The following is an 18,002-nucleotide window of genomic DNA, read 5'->3' as shown; positions in this document are numbered from 1 at the left end:
ATCTCGACGATTATCTCTCGGTAATCATGAAAGTGACGTTTACGCGGTGCGAAGAGAAAGGGCAAAAGGGAGTCGGTGGTGTGTCGCGTGTATACGCTTGACGCACATGGGATATTTCGAGCGAAAAAGAGAGAGAGAGAATGAAAGGGATAAAGAGAGGGAGAGGGAGAGAGAGAAAGAGAAAGAGAGTGAGAGAGAGAGAGAGAGGGAAGGAGAGAAAAAAGAAACTAGAAGAAGAATTGTACATGGGGTCCCATATATATGCGTTCGGTTTCTGTGGAAGATGAGAGAGCGAGGGAGAAATATAAGAGTGGGGGAAAGAGAAATCCAAAGGAGAACCGCGCGCGGGCAGTGCACGCGCAGCCGCCGGGACGCGCGCATCCCGTGCTGCTTTTGCGCTGTTACGAACGTTACGGAGTAGGAACCCGCGAAATCACGATCCTCACTGCACTGTGCAACGTGCTATCGTCAAGGTGTTTTCTCTAGATAGACCCTAATATATACACGACTTATATACGTGTCCGTTGTTTTATCTTCATTTAATCGTTAACCTGGATATTTTTTATTTTTGGACCCTTCAAAGAAGGATGCCTTTCGTTTAATCATACTCCAAAGATGAAAAATTATTAAATTGTATTGCCTAGTATACGTAGAAAGGAAATATAAATTTATTAACAGCTAGAAGATAGTGTAGGTAAATTATGTATAATAGGAGTGTCAATGATGGAATTTCAATATCGGAGGAGATTAATTGAAAGGGTCGTTTTTTATGCCGAAGAAGATAAATAAAAAAAGAAAAGAAAGATGAATTATTGAAAAGGTTTTCTACGAGATAACGTAAGGTAAAAGGAGAAAATTGTTAGCGTCTATCTGTATTTTTCGCGGGCATATTCGCCACGTGGTGACGTACATATATCAGGCACGTTGCACAGAGCGTCCGTATATTATTTCGGTATCGTTTATGGGTAGAATATACCGTGCAGTGAGTTAATATACCATAGTGTCGCGGCGTCTTGCGCGCGAAAGTTTCACACGTGCTGATCTCGTGTTATTCGTGTTGTTTGGTTATTAGAGTGTTTAATATTATTCCTAGACTTATTTTATTTGTTTCTCTTTCGTTTTCTTTTTTCTATCTTTCCCTCTCTCTATCTTTTTTTTTGTATTTCCCATCGTCTTTGTCTTTCGTTCTTAACCAACTTCTTCGGTCGGAAGCACCGACAGAATTTCGTGGAATTCACGATCGCGAATTCGAGAATGCTCCGGCAAAACCGGTTATCGTGAGACTCGCGAGAAAGAGGACCTCCAGCAAGGAGACTTCGGAGGTGTAGACCGATTGCGAAGGGCAAGATGTCGACAACGAGATACGATCGATTGATCGATACTTGATCAACCATCGATAGTGAACTTCCGGTTGCAAACTGTGTATGCTTCTGCGAAGGGGGACGATTAACTCACCTAGTTTTGGTTTCGTCTTGCTCGATCTAGGATATAATAAGGACAACGACAACGATAACATCGACGACGATGAGCCTTCTTGGAGCTTATTCAAATTTTCCCTACGGTCTGTTCACGATTCTCAAATATTGGTGAGTTCTTTATACGTCAAATATATATATGCGTATTTATTTATTTATTTTTATCTTTTTGTCTCTTATTTTCGATTAGAAAATTTATTTCTGCTTTTAAACGAGAGAAATATCGTGATTTTAATCCATTATAGTTCATCCGCGCACACACATACATACACACACACACGTTGGTGGATTGAGAAAATAATAGCAGCTTTTAGCACTTTAGCACGTTTGCGTGTTCGCGAGTAAGAAATTTCTAATGACTATAAAGCTTTATGGTTATTGGATTGCATCCTTAAAAAGATTCTTCTTTTTCTTTTTTTGTTATTTATTTTTAAGAAAGTATCCATAAATTCCTTAAATGCAATCTTCTTACGTCCGATACTAAAATGTATTTATGGTGATTCGAGTGTTATAACTCGTTAAGCTTTTCTGCACGTACTACTACTTCTTGGTCCGATTTGAAGAATTTCCCAATATGTTTGTGATTTAAACAAGACCCGAGTGATAGACTACTACTTTATCTTAAACATTATACTCGCCGTTAAATATTTATGAACTAACGATCCTTACCTTAAATATGCAAAATAATTCTGCGCTGGCTCCGATGTAAATATACAAACAAAGCGGGAGGGATACGGAAAGAGGATTAGCATATTTCATATCCTTCCGAAGGGATTAATTCGTGAATGTTTTGAAAATGACGGAAAAGGTTTATCGCTCGGAGATAACGAGCCGAAGGACAATCGTGGATACTTTGCGTGAGCAAGTGAGATAGACAGAGACAGACTACTTTATCTTGGCGTCGATATTTCAGGCTCATCTTACCGCTTTCATTCGACCCGTTTAAACGTCAATAGGTCTTTCTCTGTCTCTTCCCTTTTTTTTTTTTATCCCTCTCTCTCTCTCTTTTTCTTTTTCCGATTCTGGCTCTCACGTAGTCATTCGGTCGAGTATACCTTGAAGTGCATTCGTTCGTTCGTTGGCCGGTTCGACTCTTATTCTATGTATTCTTGTCTTTTCTTTTCCCCTCTCAATCTTTCAATTTTTCTCTTTATCATTTATTCGCCTTCCTTATCGCAAGACCATCATTGATATAAGCACGCATTGAATTCGAAATACCAAATGATTCTTTTTATACTCTTAACGATTTCTTTCTAAAATCATTTCATGAGAGTAATTTATGACAGATGTGCGTTAATTGGAGATGTAATTAATTGACAAAGATAAAGGAGAGGGAGACAAAAATGTTTAACCACTTGTACTTCCTCTTTTCAAATACAAAGTTAAAAGATAAACTCGAGGTGTGGGAAAAAAAGAAATGATGAAACCAGTCAGATTATTTCTTTCCCTTAAATATTTTCATATTATAAGCGGATTGAGTTTATTATTGTTTCGATGAAAAAGCTTTTAAGAAAAGCTTTACCACTCTTGCTTATAAATATGAAACGAAATTTTGTATTACTCTATTCGAATAATAATTATAATATCGATGGGAAATACAATTTATAAGCTATTCGAAATAACAGTATGAAAATATGCGATATAAAAAATAATCTAATAATTCGAATCGCGATATAAGTATATACATTTGTAAAAATATATTTTTTTTAATATTTTATTTAGAGGATTTCCAAAAGTACGTTACATTAACTGTAAAACAATATTAGCTCGGTCGAAAAGGCCCGACGATCTTTATAAATAATTACTGGTATATAAAGGCTGTATCACGTAGGGCATAAATAGCGACCAAGGTACAGGTATACGTTGCTCGAATAATGTCGGTGTCTGCTGCAACCAAGAGAGTGGAAACTAGAGAGAAAGAGAGGGAGAAAGAGAGAGAGAGAGAGAGAGGGAGGAAGATTCTGAAAGTTACTAGAAGGGTGAGCGAGAAAGAGACGAGAGGGATATATACATACCTGCAACCTATATGTATAAGGGTAGCTGAGAGATAGATAGATAAAGAGAGATAAAGAGAGAGAGAGAGAGAGAGAGAGAGAGAGAGAGAGAGAGAAATAGAGGATACAAGCAACTGAGAGTTTCATTTTGAACGAGTATTCTCTGCGTCCGAACGACGCGTCCTAATCGGGCAATATTAGCTATTGACTCTGGCTCATGGGGTTTACCAATGGTACTGGTGCTGACCACCCGACTGAACGAACGACGGCGACGAGAGCTTTTCGATTCGATCCTGTTGAGAATCTAACTGTTCGTAAATCCGTTCTTCATCTAAACTTGATTAACTTTTTAACTAATTATTATTTTCGACGAACTTACACTTATTTTTTTTCGTATTATAAGTCTTTCTGTATCTCACATGCATATTTGTACCTTGTTATTTTGTAGGGATTGAAACAGTATTTTGTTCGAAGGATAAGAGAAGGAATAATTGGAATAGTCAAAGCTTTGAAATATTTCGCGTATCAGAAATCGAATATTTGTTTTTTTGAAATTTCATTATTTTCAGTTTAGAGAAGTTAATGGTTGTAGTGTTTACTGAAAACTCGATTTTCCGAATGCGTGGAATCAAATTCGCCGTCGTTCGATTTGCGGTCTTTGATGGTTATCCGAGTGTTCAATGTGCGAACGAAAGAAATTTGATTTCATGGATAAAAAAAGCCTGCATGAGTTTGCTTGTACCCAATAATATGTTCACCATGAATAAATTCTAGCATTATCGACAAGGTTGTGTCAGAGTTGCTGTTTTAAGTAATTTATGTACATCTTCATTGGACCGTATTTATAATATGGAATTTTATTAAATATCTTTTTCTGTCCAAAATGTTATGTATATTTGTCCCCATTTTATGTTTTTCAAAATGTAATAAATATAATAATATCATATTATAAAATTCAACGTTGTAAAAGAGTAATGAAATAGACAGACATTGCATGCGTTCTGTTCATATGATGTATTATAACAACTGTTGAAAATTTCATTAGAGTTAAACGAGTATATACATAAATATATATATATATATATTTGTAAAATACCCAGTATATCTGTTCTTGCGTGGAAAACATTGATAATGTCACGTTCTAATGATTTCAAGCCACTAATGCGACCGAATCTTTCGAACACTTTGAATTTCACATGCGATCACCGGCAGAGAATAACTCGAATCATATTATGCGTATTAATACGCGAACGCACGAGGAGAATACACATTGACCCGAGCGGAAACGAGAAACGAACAACAAACGAACGGGCTTACCGTAATTCGATCGTCCAATTTGCACGAGCATCCCGAAGGCGAAAGATGCACACACGCGTCAGCCAAACCGATAGAATCACCCCCTGGCGATGTTCCCTTTCTCTTTCTCTCTCTCCTTCTCTGTCTCTCTTTCTCTTTCTCTTTCATGTACTTGGTAATTATTCATTTTCCTACGTGTAATTTGATTGAATTTAATTGCAAACAATGGCGCGTTTGTGGCATTCGCCGCATGTAACAACGTGTGCTTGCTCCTACTGGGTACACACATTTATGGATATTACTGCTCTGGGCTAACGCAAACTATGATTTAATCTTCGCCGACGACAATAAACTTCCCTTTCCTGATATCCCTTTCTGTGAGATTGGCTTATAGATTATAGACACCTGTATCGTTGTCTCATTTCACTAGTTATATGTACTATAATAACAGACATAACGTAGGATGATATAAGTTAGCCGAATTTCACGTTTTTCAGGCATTTATTTGAATTCTTTGATACTTGAGTTCTTTTCTTTTTGTCAGGTTTATGTTAAATTCGCGATGATGTCATACGCAAACAATCAATTCTGTTGTTTTCATGGAAATTTAGCCATGAAACGTATTGCAAATTTGTATACAGAGATTTGAACGTGCGCGTATATTTGATAGATTTTTCTCATATCCTTTGGAATTCTATTGATAAAAATCTCGTGTATCAAAATGAAATGGTCTCGTAGAATCTCATTGAATCCAATTACGTTTCATATCTTTTATCGATCGATCGAACGTTCAACGAAGAAGATAAAGGAATTTCGGATAAAAGCGATCACTATTTTTATCGAAAAGAAAGAAGAATATACAGGTTAGATAAAGTGGGATGGTAAATAAGGATGGGAAAGGGGTGAGCCTCAAAAAACAAATAATACGACAATCGTTGTTTGATCTTTGCTGTTGCTTTTTCGTCAAACAATAACTCTCTATAACTTTTTTCTCTCTTTATCTCATTCTTTCGAACGGTGGCGTTGCTTTAGCCAATGCTTTTCAACGAGACCACGGAATTCACACGCACAAAAACACATACACGCATAAAATACACATAGAATACTTCCATGGTTACATATATACGGTACTCATGTATCGCAATTTTTGCACGAGTCGCGTCAGGGTGTCATCGATTATCGGTTTAATTTCAAATTTCGTGTTTCGAACGAAATCATGGCCGATTACCCGCATCGTCGACTGTAATTACTGTGATGGCGATGGTACTGTTGGCGTACCTCCGCGTTGCGTCGTTAAATTAATCTGCCTCGCGTTATCGATATATTGTCGACACCGTGAAACTCGCACGTGTCTGCTTTCTCTCACTCAGCTTTTTTCGACATTGACAGCCTGATTATCCGATACTGTGAATAACAATATCTATTGAAACTTATACTGCGTTTCTTTGTACGATATACGGGTAGAGAAAGAAAGAAAGAAAGAAAGAAAGAAAGAGAGAATTAATATTGAAATATTCTGAAATATGAGAGATTCATTAAGGATTACTGGTGAGAATCGAGAAGACGAGGAATTAGCAGTCGCGAAGAATAAGATAGAAAAAAAATTGTGTGAAGGGGAAGGAAGAGGTGAAATAAAGTAAGGAACAAAAATTCATTGGAGATATTCGAGTTAAGCTCGCATAACATCGGCTTCTGGTACTTTTTCGTCTGTCGTCGAATGAAATTTCTACGATAAATTCGTTGTTGGTAGCACGGTGGATGATGAAGAAACACTGCAAGTCATCGACCTCGAGCTATTTTGCGAAAGATTACGTTTGTTTAGAAAAGAGGAAGTAAAAAAATAAAACAAGAAATAAAACAGGCAAGGGAGAATGAAATGAGGAAGGAAGGAAGGAAGGAAGGAAGGAAATAAAAAGAGTGAAAGAGAATGAGGGGGAGGAAAAAAAGCAGGATCGAGTGGATTCGTTGCTCGTTAAGGAGGTATACCTCCACCTGTCTCTGTTGGCTTGTATTGCGCGCAATCGGCTTCTATTAAAGTTGTGTGCTAGTTAGCGCAATCTCAAGAAGTGTAAAGAGAGAGAGAGAGAAAGAATCCGAATGCCACGCTACTGGTAATCTATAATGCTTGCAAGCACGGTCGATGTGCACTAGTAGCAATTATTTCTGAGATATTCCGTTTTCTTAAGAAACGACAACTGACCTCTACCAATGCCGTTAATTAGAATAAAACTTGCTCTATTTTCTTTATCGTTCATGCGAGATATTTCTATAGTATGTTTTTCTATATTTCCATTGATTTTCAAAGAACTCTTATTCCTGCTCTCGGTGAAGATTTTTTTTCTTCAGTAAAGCTCGAGTCATTTTAATGAACAATAAGAAAGGAGTAAAAGAAATGGCAATATCGACAATAAAGTCATTTTCGTTCTCATATCGTATTTCCATTTATGTCGAATAATAAGCTCTTAACTAAGTGTATCTTTTATACATTGGTCAAGTTATAAAGAGAAATGCTGTTAAGTTAAAAGCAGTCTAATGAGTTGTTGGCCCACAGTGCAACTTTAAAATACTTTTTTCTTTATCGTTTCTTATTAGCAATATCTGTCTAATAGTTAACGTAGTTTGCCAAAAGATTTGGGAAATCGCTAGCATGATAGTCTCGCTTTTCTAATTTTTTAGATTAGATTCGCTTTATGTATATATTCTAGTATATATAGGCATATCAAATGAATTCCGATAAGGAAAATGCAATGATCGACAAAGAATTTCAAAGGGGTTAGGCTGATCCGTACCTACGAATTTTTAAGCAGTTTTTAAAAGTCCTCCCATCGTATTATCGCGATGAAGGGTGCGCCGTGTCGTACGAGATAAGCCAAACTGCGCTCGCGAAAAGAAGAAAAGAAAAAAAACACGGAGGTGGAGAAAGATGAAGATAAAGAAGAAGAAGAAGAAGAAGAAGAAGAGAGAGAGAAAGAGAGAGAGAGAGAGAGAAAGGAAAATCCAGGCCGCGAAATCGACACCGACTACCTACTACTACTGATGTGAGTAGCTTTAGCGTCTTTCCTTCTGCAAGCTCAGCGTTCGCGTGCAAGAAATACACCTCGCTTTCCTACCTTTCGACTTGAACTATAGCTTAATGGTGCATTCATCGCGTAATTAACGTTTCGTAATTATAACCGTCGAGGAAAAGTAGACGGAGATGTGCGTAGAACGATGAAAAGAGAGTAAGAATAAGAGTAAGGGAAAGAGAGAGAGAAAAAATATAAAGAAAGAAAGAAAGAAAGAAAGAAATGTAAAAAGAGAGAAATAGATAGAAATGTTGCAAGTACTGGACGGTCTTGCACGTTCTCCTCTTAATGTTTAGATTTGAGTTTTTACGACGTGAATATGATGCTTCTGCTTTATCCAAGAGAGAGAGAGTGTTACCTGCATTATGAGCCTTTCGACGATGGACCAAAGTGTTGGCCCGACGTCCGACCGTTCATCGTCTTCTACTTCCGAGGTGGTACGTTTCGCATCTTAACTTCTCTTCAAAGAACGCCCACACACGTTTTCTCTGTCTTTAGTTTTCTTTCTCTCTCTATCTCTCTCTCTCTCTGCTTCTCTTTTTTCCCCTTTCCTCTACCACGGCCTCTCGTTCTCTTCCTGTGTGTTTTTCTTCTCTTCTCTTCTCTTTTCGTTTCTTTTTCTACTTCTTCGTCGTCTCACACGCCGTCTCTTTAGCTTCGTCTCGTCGATCTCGTCCCTGCCTGGCAACGACGTTGCTTACAGACCATGCATCTAACGCGACAAGCACGAGCTGAAGGGACTCTTTAAGTCGACGCCGAATTACTCGCGAAACCAATATCCACACTTTTTCTTTTTTCTTTTTTTAGATAAGAGAGAGAGAGAAATATTCAAATTCTAAACTGATTCTCTTATATTCTGAAAAAGAAGTAGAAGAAGAAGAAGACGTAGAATTTTTCTTTTGAAAATTCTGTTAGACGTTTATAACAAGATTTCTATTTTATCTTTTAACACGTAAAATACGTTTGAAGGTACCCACCTACGCGCTTGTATGAGAGAAAAATAGAAAAATATTGTCTACATTTTTCAAGCTTTTCAATCTGTTCCGTGCTTAAGGGAACCGCAGACGACCTTGTTGATCGTTAACTACGCGCTGTTGGAAAAGTTTTGTGGAGAGATGAGAAAGAGAAAGAGAGATATATTATAGAGAAAGAGATATGGAAGGAATAATAGTGGTTGAACCGAACGGTCGGGTCCAACAAAGCGGATAATGTCGAAAGTTGGACTAGAACGGAGCCGACATATTATGCACGGCTCTCACCTTTGACCTTGCTGCGGTTAGCAAAGACAGAGAGAGAGAAAGAGGGAAAGATAGAAAGAGATTGGGAATGGGCGGAAGTTAAACGCGTAGTTCTATATCGTTTCGTATATTACGTGATACTAAGTTAAGTGTACGTGGTGGACCGCTAAACCGTTACAAGTCATAGGGGAGGAGTCATTAGCACACCTCATACGAGTCGACAAACTCTTAGGTTTTGTTTCGTCTTCTCGTCGATTGATTTCACCCTGGGAAAGATAAACAAAAAAATAGACAAAATGACAGAATCGTTTTTTATCCTAAATAACGTTAAACTAACGTTAAAGAAACGAAAATATAATTCCTCGTTTTTTCGTTCTCGAATAGGTATCTCGTATTTTATTTCTATTTAAATTCATCATTAAATTATTTACATACTACGTACGAAGTACGTGAATTTTTTTTAATTTTATACTCCGTTTTTTCGACCATATTTTTGTATGTTGATATTAATCAAAAGGCTGAAAACGTATGAACGTAATTAAGGATTAATTAATTTTTATACGAATGTCAACTTACCCTACTAGTATTATTGATTACATAATTTACATTTCAAAGTTCTTTCTTATGTTATCGATAAATGGCCAATTTTTGTTTGAATAAACAAAAGTAAAACACAAAAAATGTAAATAACAAAATGCATGAATTGTCAATTTAACTGGGGCGTTATCATGAAAGGAAGAAATTAACTGAAACATTATTATGATAGTTCGTGGAAATATCAAATGGCTATAAAGAGTACACACACGCGTGTGCATTGATGACTTCACAAACCGGGCTCGTGCGAAAAGGGCTTCATTCATCGAAATCGATCGTCGGCGAGCACTGTTCTTGTTCAGAACGCGTCTGATCTTTCAAGCTGAAATTTGATTTGCGTGCTCTCGCATTTCGTGTGTGAGTTCTCTCTTTCTTTCCCTCTCTCTCTCTCTTTTCTTCCATCTCTATTTCCCTGCTCACACCCTATTCTTTCTCCATCTCTGCAACTTGTTAATTACTTCGGCGAGTTTGGGCACGGGTACGGGTACTCTGACAAAACATTTTTTACTACTGTCCGCCCCATGTATGCTATATATGTAGGAAAGGCACGAGTCGTCGTTCGTTCGTTCGTTCGTTCGCTCGTAAAATTGGTCACGTGGCGGGAAATATTTGGAACGCGTGTGGGAGAGAACATATACGAGGCAAAAGTTAGTGGGAGAGGAAGAGAGAATGGTTTGGTTGGTACCTTGCGATCGAACGCGATTTGTTACGTAAGCGAGGGAACGGAAAGTGAAAGAGGGAGATAGAGATATAAAAAGAAAGAAAGAGAGAAGATGATAGATACGTGTAAGAGAGGAAAAGGGAAAAAAAAGGGATAGGGTTCCTGGCGTCGAATTCGTCGAGCTCGTTTCGTCCGTGAAAATCTCTGTCACGTGCAAACGCGGAAAATGGATTTAAGTTGGTAACGAACGGGATCGTCCTCGAATCGTGCCGAGATGAAATTTTCCATCTCCCTTTTTTTTCCTTTTTTTTTTTCTTTTTCTACAAATTTTTATCCATTCCTCTTACTCGACGAGATGTGTATTTTTTTTTTAATTTCTTTTTTTCCTTTTTTCCAAGGACACTCTAGGATCTTCCTTTTAATTTCTCTTTCCCCCCTACAGTGTTGGATTTTTACTTCTTTGTTTTTCTTTTTTACTATTTTAACGCGTTTGATAAGAATCTTCCTATTATTTATCGATTTCATTCGCATTCAACGGTGAGACGCTTTTTAATAGCCGAATGCAGGCAATATCTGAAAAGTTTTCCGTTCCTATACTACTCGTACACGATTGGGGTTGAATAAAGGGAGGAAAAAAAGAGAAAGAGAAAGATAGAGAAAGAGAGAAAAAGACAGAGAATGGTTCGCTGTCCAGAGATACAATATCAATCGCTGAAAAATATTGTCAATCGTCGTGCAATTTCAACCATTTCTTTCTCTCTTTTTCTCTTTTTATCTCCGTCCCTTTTCGTTCAAGCCGCACACCGTTTCGATATTGCGAGATTCCCGAGGTTTCAGGAGGATGAGGACGAGGAGAAGAAGAACGTGGAGAAAGAGTAGGAGGTGGAGGAGGTGATGGAGGAAAAAAGGGGACGACGATCAGAATGGTCTACAAGTACCAAGAGCAAATAATGAATCGCCATCGTCGCTCGGACAATACCAAAGCCCGAATACGAGAGTTTGCGAAACAATTATAAATGTTGCATTCCCGTTACTAGTTGACTATCGATCGATATTTCACTAATTTACATATTTTCTTTACTCCGTCCAAACGGACGATAATTATGGAACATATTTTAATGTTGGCCCATTGAAATCCGAGATTGAAATGTATCTACCTTAAGTTGAAAACAAAATCATCAATAACATCGTTAATTATTCGAATATTATCGTGTATTCAGTTCGTTGCATTCATGTTTTGTTTCTTATGTTCATTTATAGTTTCTAAATAATTTCATAGAGCTAGTCTTGCATCCATTAATTTAGCTTCATACTCGATCACTATTCTTCATTCAACATGGATACTTGCCAGGATTATTATCGATGATAGCAGACACACATATGAAAAGGAGAAGAGAGTGTGAGAATGACAAAGAGAAAGAGAAAAGAGAGAGAGAAATGAAGAGCTTATTCGCAGAGTATTCCTGTGCTTCACATTTTGCACAGTTGTAATGTAATATTGGCGAAAGTTATTGGGATGTCGTGGGTTCTCCAACATCATCTCAACACCTAGAGGGTAGACTTTAATGCAATTAGAAATCAGACGAGTAATCGTATTATTTCATTAATTAAAATTCATTTGAATCGGACGAAAATTGCTCATGGAATAGTCATACGTCCAGGTACATATCTACGTATAGTACCTAGTGCATTTTCTCTTTTTGCTAGAAAAATAAAGAAAAACGGAAGAGCTAGAGTGAGAGTGAGAGTGAGAGAGTGAGAGTGAGAGAAAAATAGAGAGAAGTGGATAGAGAATTCAGATCTCGCCTTCCGGTCGACCACGAGATTTTACGGTGAATTAAAAATTTCACTGTCCCGTCCGGCTCGAGTCGTGTTGAGGAAGCCGAAGATGAATAAAACATTTTGTTCGTCGCGTGGGGCAAGCCGATTATTCACGCAGGTAGTGTATATAGTCGCGTGTGTCCACCTGCGTGAGCACGCGAGCACGTTCACTATGAGCGATCTAAAATCGACGACTGGTAACCATGGCTCGTAAATATCGACGATATGGTCAGAGGCGTTTCGTTGGCACGTGTTCGGGTACGTTTACTCCATCCTACCACGGGAAAATGCCGATGACAATTCATCGACGCTGCAAAATCGGCCTATTCATGGCGTATGCATTTTTTAAAATAAAATTCCAACCTACCGGATATTTTTGAACGGGTACGCGCTACTGTTGTGTTTTCCCCTTCGTCGTGCACGCATCCTGTACGTCGGTTCGATCGAATTTTTGTATTCCCTGCTTTATTTTTTTTCCTTCTATCTCTCTCTCTCTCTCTCTCTCTCTCTCTCTCATTTTATTTGCTTTACGTCTCTGAAACTTGATCGTTGTTTGTCTTAATCCGCGAAATTCATTCGTTCGTTCGTGGTAAAATAAATTCTTCATAAATCTCTATTCTGTCTTTCTTTTTCACTTTTTCTTTTTTTATTTATGTTGTTTTCGAAAGTAGAGCGAATGGAGGATAGAGAGTTAGAAAATCATCAAGGTCATTAAAGTACCTGGTATCCTTGGGAATAGTTAGAAGGTGGTCTCTATCGAGATTTGAACGTTAGCTTGGAAGTCCTGCAGGATATCTCGCGAGGATTTGCCTCGTTTCTCCGCGCTTAAATTTTATTTGCACACATTATGAGAACACGTGACCGGATTCCTAGGGGACTTGTATAACGTTACATCACGTTGCCGACCGTCACTGTAAAACCGTAAGCGACGAGGAAAATCGTTCTGCGAAATCGGAAGACGATACTTTTATAGTATAGAGCTATTCTTCTTGAATGAGAATGTGAGATAAGGGAAAAAGGGAATGGAACGCATCAACGTTCTCGACCGTGCGAATTTCGTTCGTTTCCGGATTAAGGGGTTCCGACGAATCGACGTCGTGCTCGTTCCGTTCGTTAAATTTCGTTAATAGGATCATATGATCGGCCAGATCTCGATTGTTTGTTTTGAATTACTCGACGCAATGCTAGCACAGACTGTTCGCATCGAATAATTTCCGGATATAACGCGAAATCTCTTTATCGTTAACCAATCTACCTATCGTCACAAGTTACCGATAGTAAGCTTGATAACGATACGCGTCACTGAATGAATCATGAATGCTATGCTTTTGTATATATTCAATTAATAGATCCATTATTTGTATATATTAATTTCAATTTTTTCGGAAACGAGGCCACAAACTAAATAATTTAATTTTTCTCGACTTATTTTTATATATATATATAAAATACCCCTCCCACCCCTTGAATGGATTTATGAATCCAAAAAATATCAGAGATTGCAATGCGGTAAATTGTGCGTCTTTGCAATTTCATTGAAAAGTTTTGGTAAATATTTTTTATACTAAAAGTTCATAGTAATTCATAGTAATGCCGAGGAATTACTAACAATGACTGATATCCGGCTTTGACGGTAACATATATAAATATGTCTACGATTCAATAGAATTGATTAGAATGGTTAGAGTTTACGACAGAGACAACGATTCTATGAACTTGATTCGGTGCTTACGTTAGATAAGATACGATCGTTAGTAAATATCCAAAGTGGTAAAGAATTCGGAGTTTCAATTACTTGATGGTAACGAGAGTAATTACGAAGCAAATGTATGGATGCAAAGCTTTGCAGTATCAATGTTTATAGTTCTTCATTGAGTATCATGGACGTATATTTGTGCGTCCTCGCTTCAACAGTACTGTTAATAATTAACTCGAAACGTCGGCAATTTGAAGTCTTCGTTAATGCATTCACAGGTTGACCGTACTTGTGTACACGTAAAATACATGTATTATACACTTAACTCTGTAGTAACGCATATGCGTGTGTGCGTAGTATGTATTATACACATATATATGGTATACGTAGGGATACGTCTATTGTATTAAATGTTTGCTCTCTCGATATTATGGATCCATTACTTGGATTTTACTGAAAATGTCATTTAGTCCGATGACGACGATACGTTTAAATGTTCTTCATGGTATAATGCTTCCTGAGAAAGGCCCTTGACGAAGTCTTACACGCTGACAGAAGTAATTTCGAAAGCTTTTCTTTCTTCTTCTTCTTCTTTTTTTGTTTTTTTTTTTTTTTTTTTGTCTATTTCGTTCTCTCTTTCATTCGTTCGTTTTTTGAATTGTTTCCTGATCTTCACCATGAAATCTTCGGAAATAATTTTCTCGTGATGCCTTTCCATTTTGTATATAAGTATATATGTACCATACTATATATAATCTAACACACAAGAGATTTGTAGGTTTATGTATACATAAGTGTATAGATATATCGTTACTCTTTTTAGGAGACGTGTTTAAACTACGACGTTCTACGTTTTAAACACCCACCGTTTAGGATCGCATTTATGAACAATAGCGCTCTTACGAACGATTATACGACGTTCTTGGAGAGTTTATTCTTAAAATGAGTATCACTTGATAATTACGCTTACGAGCGTTGTAACCTAATCTTGAGTCGCTAAAAAAAAAATGGAAAGTACGCTGAAAGGCATTGGCGTGATTTCAGGTTTGGAAAAAATATTAAGAAAGAGAAATTAAACGGTGCAACGAAGGAAATGTTTCGACGGAAAAAATGAAGAAATAGAGAAAATGAAAATAATACCGGGGGGAAGAGAAAAATGAGGAAAAAAAAAAAAAAAATAATGTTTGCTGAAGGATGCTTCGAAAATTTACTTTCCGAGTCGTTTACTTTCTATGGAACGACGAATGAATAAGATACTTTGTCTATTCAGAGATTGAATCGAATGCGTGCTCGAGGGGTCGAGCTTTGTTATCGACTGTCATCGTTATTCTCGTTATCAACGTTGTCAACTCTTCTCGTTCGTATTTAGTTTCTCTCTCTCTCTCTCTCTCTCTCTCTCTTCCTTTTTCTTTCATTTTTTCTTTCTCTCACGAAACTTCGAGCCATTTAATCCAACGATTCTCGCCGGTGCAGCAGCTTATTTTGAATCTCGCTTGTCACGCCCTTCCGTCCCAAGAGAATTTTTCCTGGCTACTAGAAATTTCACCTCCTTGTTTTTCTTTCCTTCCCTCCAACATCCCGCATCCGTTTTCCTTTATTTTTTGTTACTTACCTGAAGATGCCACTTTTGCCTCAACCCTCCTTATATAGCGTCAATACATCGAGTTAATACTAAAGAGGAAAAACTACTTACATATTTTTCTCACCATATATTATTTGACAATACTATCAATTTTCCAATATATTTAATATATCATTTCGAAAATAACCAAAAAGTTCGTCGTCTGTTTAAAGTTCGATAGAATTGATAATTTAATAATAATCTAAACGATTAATATTTATCATTCTTCATTATACGATTCATCGAATATGTCGTTTAAATACTTGGAAGAATCTTTGTGAAATTAGAAATAAGATAATCATATAATTCGATGTAACATCACGAAGGGCTCTTGATTAAAGGTACATTTTGTTATTTTATCGTATCTTTCAAGTTTCCTATTTCTTTCTTCTTCTCTCTCTCTCTCTCTCTCTCTCTCTCATTCATTTCTACCTGACGGCAGAGTGTCATTGACATCTGAGCGAATATATACCTATATATATATATATATTGCATCGGATCATGATCATTATGTATTATCACCTCTTGGTTGCGTTAACTTGCACGCTTTAAATATCGATTGCACTCAACTCGTCGTTGAGACGACTCCCCGACTTCCCACTTTGTTCTAATTGTGAAATACAAGCGTATCAAACGTGATATGTATGTATGTAAGCACTTAAGCATATACTTACATATATATATATATATTCACATATCTATTAACATGTCTCTATGTGAATAAATGTGCTTGTAAAATAATAATTGGAAATTTGATGAGATAGACTTTTATCTTCTCAAGAGTAATCTACATTTTAAATATTTCTTATCAAAAAATAACATTCACCATAAAGTTTTTTCTTCCAGTGGTCTTTCTTTCCTCTTAAACACTTGCCGAAAAATTGGACTATCTTGGTCTTTTCTTTTTCTTGACACTGGCTTAGCATAATCAAGCGGGTTTCAGTTTCAAAAGGTTTTAGAGTATTTTTTTGGAAGAAGAGTCATTGTGTTAATACACTTTCTTAGAGTAGAACGTATTCACTTTACTACCAGACCACTTTCGCAAGGTGCGACTCTAAATTACTTCTTCTCCAGCTTCTTACAATGTACCTTACGTAGTGACTTGAATATTTTAAGATGCTAGAACTTTTGTATTCTAAGAGAATATTGATCATCTTGTGTTTTTTATATTAGGCCTTTGGATTTTGTTGGAAAGTTCCTATCGAACAATTTTAAGCACATATCGATAGGTACTTCTTGGTATTTTTTTTTTTCATCGGATATCCTTTATCTCTGTCTCATAAATAACGTCGGTTTATTTACATCGAAGCTACGAACCGACGAAGCGATAGAAGCCAGAAGTATTTTTTATTGATAACGCGCGTTCAACCCGAGATACGAAATTATTCTTTCGATTCGAAATTGTAAGGATCTTCGAGTACTTCATGTTAGTCTGTATTCAGTGATATAAACGTCTTTTCTAGGAAAAAAAAAAAAATCAACTAGATTGAAAGGATATATGGCTCTGTGAAAGAGCCCTGGAGAGTGGGTGAAAAGTAGAAGCAGGGTAAAAGAGGGATTATTGAAACCACATATGCTCCCTCTCGGTAACTTCTCTTCACGCCGTTCACACACAACTTCAAGTGCTGAATAACGAAGAAAAAGTAGAGGAAATCTTTATTAGAATGATTGCTTACGTTGGAGGATAATTCATGAAAATAAATATCTTTTTAAACAAAATTAACAAAAATAATAAAAAGAACTTTGATATGTTTAGGTTTAGACCAGAGAGATTTTAATAATAATCCAATGTGTAGTATTTTTGTTTATTCATGAAAAGTTTGTTTCATAGTAAAAGCCAAAGGGATATTGAACAGCTGTAGTTCTTTCTTCAATCCATGTAGGATGGTACATGGTTTTCTTTATATCGTGGTTCGATGTCACTGATATGAGAATCACTGCCTCGGGAAGCAATAAAGGCTCGATTTACCCAATCTAAACATCCTGTCTTCATTCGTTGGCTTTCCAGTCGTGTGACGATGGAACGTACATTAATCGATCTACATATGACGAAACTATATATATATATATATATTATACAGGGTGTCCCAGCTAAAGAAGGCTACCCAAATATTTTATTTGTTTTTAATGATATGAAAAATGTTTTAAGACATACTTTGATTGATTTCAAATAGATGTGGAAACCAAATTTTCTTATCTCTTTTTCATATCATTAAAAATAAAGAAACTGGTGGTGGTCTCCTTCAGGTTTGCGTCAGAGTTTGGGATATCCTATACATTTGCTCAGAAAATATTAGTTTCGATACGATTGGATAAGTTGTTTCGCTTATAATATATAAGTAAAAAAAACAAGAAACTTCTCGATAAAAAATAAAGTCACTCGAGTGACTGTGAATAAGGACAAATAGTGAATTGTTACGATGGGATCGTCACGTTTTTTGATTTTTTTCTTTCTCTCCATTTTTGTTTTTTTTTCAACAATCAAATAATTGATTGTGTTTCACAGTTATTGGTCGATTTGAAAAACAGAGAGACAATTGT

General features: G+C 36.7%; 1 long non-coding RNA gene across 2 annotated transcripts in view; it reads left to right on the top strand.

Annotated features, from left to right (window-relative positions):
- The first annotated feature begins 371 nt into the window (after window positions 1–371).
- LOC106787860 overlaps window positions 372–18,002 on the top strand; it is a 59,367-nt gene continuing 41,736 nt past the window's right edge. The window contains exons 1-2 of one of the 2 annotated variants that reach the window (XR_001381848.1): window positions 372–1,586; window positions 3,374–3,376. This is a non-coding gene — a long non-coding RNA (uncharacterized LOC106787860). The remainder of the gene's footprint in view (window positions 1,587–3,373; window positions 3,377–18,002) is intronic. The other variant, XR_001381847.1, reaches the window with a different exon arrangement.

This window comes from Polistes canadensis, unplaced genomic scaffold (genome assembly GCF_001313835.1).
Source record: "Polistes canadensis isolate GaletaPanama2010 unplaced genomic scaffold, ASM131383v1 scaffold_116, whole genome shotgun sequence".
Lineage (NCBI taxonomy): Eukaryota > Metazoa > Arthropoda > Insecta > Hymenoptera > Vespidae > Polistes > Polistes canadensis.
This window is presented reverse-complemented; position numbering and strand designations above follow the sequence as displayed.